The sequence below is a fragment of the Hermetia illucens genome, chromosome 4, assembly GCF_905115235.1.
Source record: "Hermetia illucens chromosome 4, iHerIll2.2.curated.20191125, whole genome shotgun sequence".
In the NCBI taxonomy this organism is placed as follows: domain Eukaryota; kingdom Metazoa; phylum Arthropoda; class Insecta; order Diptera; family Stratiomyidae; genus Hermetia; species Hermetia illucens.
In genome coordinates, this window is record NC_051852.1 from 165940248 (window position 1) to 165946247 (window position 6000).

The window sequence follows — 6000 nt, forward strand, 5'->3', positions numbered from 1 at the left end:
AGCAGCCAACGACAGCGTCCACGCAAGGACTCATATCAGCCATCAATACGAGATAGAGATTTTATTAATTGTTGTTTATCGGCCCCGCAATATTTTATTAATGCTGAGTGGATGTAGTGTCGGCGTTTGCCTAATGGCTTGTAGGATTGATGTAGGAATGCCTAATGTGTTCCCTGGAAGTCCGGTACACCTAAAGGCTTGGTGTTAGGTACTCCCTGGAACAGGTGCGTAGCGGAAGCCCAAGGCAGACGGAAAGGCGTACCAACGGGTTTACCATATTGATTTATTCCGGTGGTTTATTGTAATTTATCTTTTGCCGTTTTCTATTGGAATTGAATGCTTTTAGGCATCCTTTTGAATAATTCGCACGAGGTAATAAGTGTTACGTGTTATATAAAATGAACCTGATCCGTGTGTTGTTGGTGTGTGGATATGCGTTGTGTGAAAACAAGCCCCGAATTGTGTATTATAATGGAGGAGATGGCATTAAGCACATCCATTTATTGCTGGTTCCATATATCATGGCGTTTTAAGTAAGACGTATAGTGTGCTGACATGGAAGGCTCGCAAATTGAATTGGCTCAGTAACAACTGTTTCAAGTGCTTTTTATTTCGGTTGCAATTTTTATAGTCGATTCAGTGCCAGCTAAATTTAACAACCATTGTATGTAGGCTGGATTACATACACATATTTCTGGTATCTCCAACTGAATATTATGCCATTGAGTCTTTTGTGTAATACAAATAGGATCAAAAGGCCTTGCTTTACAACGTAACCTTCCTGGAACGTCTAGAATCCAATTCCTAAGCCAGGATTTCAAAATACAGTCCTGATTGAAAGAGGGACAAAGACGGCTCCGGTTTCTCACCAGGGCAAAGGGAACTCTTCAGACGCTGTCTCACCCCTACCATGGGACCAGCGTGACCAATGCGGTTCGCAAATGTTACACGCTCCCTTTTAAAATTCTCAAAACACGACAAGGGTGCGAATTGCGAAGGGAGCGTATGACCTGCGAGTCGCTTCGGTCACACTGCTTCCTACGCAGAGGTGAGGCAGCATCTGAGGAGTTGCCTCTGTCCTGGTAACATACCGTAGCCGTCTTCGTCGTTCTTTTACTTTTCGACCATTGGGTGTTAAACCCAAAAAGAGGAGTCCGTGGACCGTCAGGAGTGGGAGCAAGTTGCTCTCAATTTGGTCCGGTCCTGCATCAAGTGGATGCGGACTTAGGACTCCCCAATCCCTAAAAATAATAGTCCTGATATTTGAACCAATCAAATTCTTTAATATCCTTTTTGGAGTTCTATTCCCTAAGTTTGTGTACGCAAAACAAAACTTTATTAAAATCAGTTCAATGTCTGTCTGCCTGTCTGTCTGTGCTTTTTTTAAGGAGGTGGAAATCTTCAAAAGACTCTGGCCTAGGCATACCAGAGCGCGGGATCTTTGCCACTAAAACCACTCCTCGATTGCTGCGATCATGGAATTGGTCGCATCCTAATCGTCCTGACAAGCTACCATTCTCCGGACAAAATTTTCTGGTGATAGCACTTCACCTAGAGGAAACTAGAGTTTCCTCTAGGTTCGTCCTTTTTTCTACGAACGTAGGACATTGGAAGAATACGTATGCTGGGTCCTTTGGAATCCCATCGTAGTTTGGACAATTAAGTGAGCTGTCCAATTTAAACCTGTACAGGTATTGACAGTATTCTCCATGGTCGGTGAGAAACTGGGTGAGATTATAGTTGATCTCCAGCCACTCCCCGATGGAAGCGATCAACCTTTAAGTTCAGCGACCCCTTTCTTTACCATATGATTATGGATCCCTCCCTTTCGGCTTTCTTCACCTGGTATTATATATGCTCGGCCTCAGAAAATGCAAGAATTGATGGAGAGACATGTGGGGCCCGCGAGCCCTGACCAAAATCGATGAAAATTGAAAATTCTCACGATCTCCGGGTAAGAAAATTGAGGAAAAATGCAAAATCGTCGGATGCTTGTTGGAGATACCTCGCCGGAAAGGGGAGGCGACTCAGATTCAGAAAATGCAAGAATTTCGACGCTACGGCGTCGGAAACGCGAGATATGGGGCCGGGGAGCCCTGCCCAAAGTCGAAGAAAATTGAAAATTGTGACGATACCCGGGTCGGAAAATTGGCGAAAAATGCAAAATCGTCGGATTTTTGTGGAAGATACCTCGTCGGAAGGGGGGGGGGGGGGCGACTCAGACTCATAAAACGCGGGAACTTCGACGCTACGACATCAGCAACGTGAGACATGTGGAGCCGGGGAGCCCTGACGGAAATTGAAAATTCTGACGATACCCAGGTCGGAAAACTGACGAAAGATGGAAAATCGTCGGATGTTTGAGGGAGATACCTCGTCGGAAAGGGGACACGACCCAGATTCATAAAATTCAAGAGTTTCGACGCTACGACGTCGGAAATGCGAGATACGGGGTGAAATGTGGGGCTGGCGAGCCCTGACCCAAATCGAAGAAAATTTAAAATTTGCACGATACCCGGGTCGGAAAACTGACGAAAAATGAAAAATCGTTGGATGCCTATGGGAGTTACCTTGTTGGAAAGGGGAGGCGATTCAGATGCATGAAATGCAAGAATTTCGGCGGTACGGCGTCGAAAACGCGAGATATGGGGGAAAATGTGGGGCTTTCGACCCCTCACCAAAATCGAAGAAAATGGAAAATTCTGACTATACCCGGGTCGGAAAACTGAGGAAAAATGGAAAATCGTCGGATGTTTGTGGGATATACCTCGTCGGAAAGGGGAGGCGATTCAGATTGAGAAAATGCAAGAATTTCGGCGCTACGGCGTCGGAAACGCGAGATATGGGGTGAAATGTGAGGCTTTCGAGTCCTCACCAAAGTCGAAGAAAATTGAAAATTCTGACGATACCGGGGTCGGAAAACTGACGAAAAATGCAAAATCGTTGAATGTTTGTGGGAGATATCTCGTCGGAAAGGGGAGGCGACTTAGATTCAAAAAAATGCAAGAATTTCGACGCTACGACGTCGGAAACGCGATATATGGGGAGGGGGGGGATGTGGGGTCGGGTAGCCCTGCCCAAAGTCGAAGAATATTGAAAATTCTGGCGATACCCGGGTTGGAAAACCGACGAAAAATGCAAAATCGTCGGATGTTATTGGGAGATACTTTGTTGGAAAGGGGAGGCGACTCAGATTCAGAAAATGCAAGAATTTCGACTCAATGATGTCGGAAACGCGAGATATGGGAGGAAATGTGGGGCTGAGGAGCCCTGCCCAAAGTCGAAGAAAATGGAAAATTCTGACGATACCCGGGTCGGAAAACTGAGGAAAAATGGAAAATCGTCGGATGTTTGTGGGATATACCTCGTCGGAAAGGGGAGGCGATTTAGATTGAGAAAATGCAAGAATTTCGGCGCTACGGCGTCGGAAACGCGAGATATGGGGTGAAATGTGGGGCTTTCGAGTCCTCACCAAAGTCGAAGAAAATTGAAAATTCTGACGATACCGGGGTCGGAAAACTGACGAAAAATGCAAAATCGTTGAATGTTTGTGGGAGATATCTCGTCGAAAAGCTGAGGCCACTCAGATTCATTAAATGCAAGAATTTCGACGCTACGATGTCGGAAACGCGGGATATGGGGGGAAATGTGGGGCTGGGGTGCCCTGCCCAAAGTCGAAGAAAATTGAAAATTCTGGAGATAACCGGGTCGGAAAACTGACGAAAAATGAAAAATCGTTGGATGCCTGTGGGAGTTACCTCGTTGGAAAGGGGAGGCGATTCAGATGCATGAAAAGGAAGAATTTCGGCGGTACGGCGTTGAAAACGCGAGATATGGAGGGAAATGTGGGACTTTCGACCCCTCACCAAAATCGAAGAAAATTGAAAATTCTGACGACTCTGGAAAACTGGAGAAAAATGCAAAATCGTCGGATGTTTGCGGGAGATACCTCGTCTCACGGGGGAGGCGACTCCGATTCAGAAAACGCACGAATTTCGCCGCTACGATGTCGGAAACGTGAGATATGGGAGGAAATGTGGGGCTGGGGACCCCTGCCTAAAGTCGAAGAAAATTGAAAGTTCTGACGCGGAAAGGGGAGGCGACTCAGATCCAGAAAATTCAAGAATTTCGACGCTACGACGTCGGAAACGCAATATATGGGGTGAAACGTGGGGCTGGGGAGTCCTGCCCAGAGTCGAAGAAAATTGAAAATTCTGACAATACCCGGGTCGGAAAACTGATGTTTGTGCGAAATACTTCGTCGGAAAGGGGAGGCGACCCAGATTGAGAAAACGCAAGAATTTCGACGCTACGATGTCGGAAACGCGAGATATGGGAGCAAATGTGGGGCTGGTGAGCCCTGCCCAAAGTCGAAGAAAATTGAAAATTCTGACAATACCCGGGTCGGAAAACTGGCGAAAAATGTAAAATCGTCAGATGTTGGGAGATACCCCGTCCTCAGATTCAGAAAATGCAAGAATTTCTACGTTACGACGTCGGCAACGCGAGTATGGAGGGAAGTCTGGGGCCAGGATGTCAAACATTCATTCAACAAATCATTTCCGAGATGACGAGCGCTGCATCATCTGACACAGTCCTGAAGTCAGAAGACACCCTTAAGGCTGTTCTTCTGTATACTGCGCTCAGTTTATGTTGATTGCCTCAAATATGCAGCGCTTTTTCCCAACTGGGACTGCATACAGCAAGGTAGAACTCGCCAGCCTGGCTTCGAGCAGCCTGCCAGTATCCTGCAGCCCTCCTACGTTCAGCATCATCCTTACCAGAACCAAACTCGTGGTGGATGCTTTTTGATAACCAGTGCTATGTCGTCGGCGTAACCCACTACTGTGGTCTCCTCTGGAACCGAGGGGTGGGACACCCGCGGAGACAATGTGCTCCTTGGGTCCATAATCGGTATAATACCAGAGCGTCTGCTCTTGCAAGTAGCTATCGACAATGGCAGCGAGGTAGGTGGGAACACCAATCGTCGCCAGAGACTTTCGTATAAGGTTCCAATTGGCCGAGTTGAATGCATTCCTCACATCCAGGGTCACCACCACGCAATATTTGCTGGTACAACCTCTTCCGTGAATTGCATTTTCAGCCAAGTCAGTAATCATTTTGATGGCATCAATGGCTGACTTGGTTTTACTGAACCTGTACTGCCGATCTGAAAGGCCTCCTTGGTTCTCAACAACTGGGCGTAATCTATTATAGATTAGCCGCCCCAACATTTTTCTCATACTGTCTAGAAGATCCCCCTGGAGGTTTGCCAGCCTTAGGTATCAGCACCAGCTTCTGCCGCTTCCATGGTGCAGGAAAGATATTCTCGGACATGCACGTTTCGAACAGCTCCCCGAACATATCCGGTCTACATTTTACGGCAAGTTGGAGGCCCTTTTTGTTATGCCATCCAGATCCGGGGCTTTGCTGTCGCCTCTTCGACTGCAGCCCTCCAGCAGCTGGTCCTAGGTGACTGGTGGACGGGCACGTGATCCGCGGAGATGAACGGCCGCTGAATCATCCTGTCATGATTTTATAGGCGCTGCCCCACGGATTTATGCCCGCTTCCGAACAGAGCCTCTTAAAACATTCCCTCTTTACTCTGCCGGATGATAAGCTTGGGGTTCTTGCGGGTTTCCCTGTAGACATATTCCTTTAGCCCTTGATCGATCCTTCCTATTGTCCTCTGAGCCGTTCGTCTGGCTCTGTGGCAAATCGAGCTGGCAAGCTGACTATTCCATCAATAATTGAGTCTTCTAGTGGGGGATGCTTTAAATATGCTTTGTGTGGCATGGAGAGCTTTATCTGCCGAAATGCCTGCTTTGCTAGGCAGGTCTGATGAGTCCGCTAGGTTGGACTTTCTTAGGAAACCGGATGGTACTTGCACGGACTCCAGAGTCCAGTCTATACAGACTCTCTTGGAAGTACACCACCCGGGGGAACAGGTCTCACAAGTGGGAAGAAGAGAATTGGCGGTTTCTGTAAACTAAGCCACCA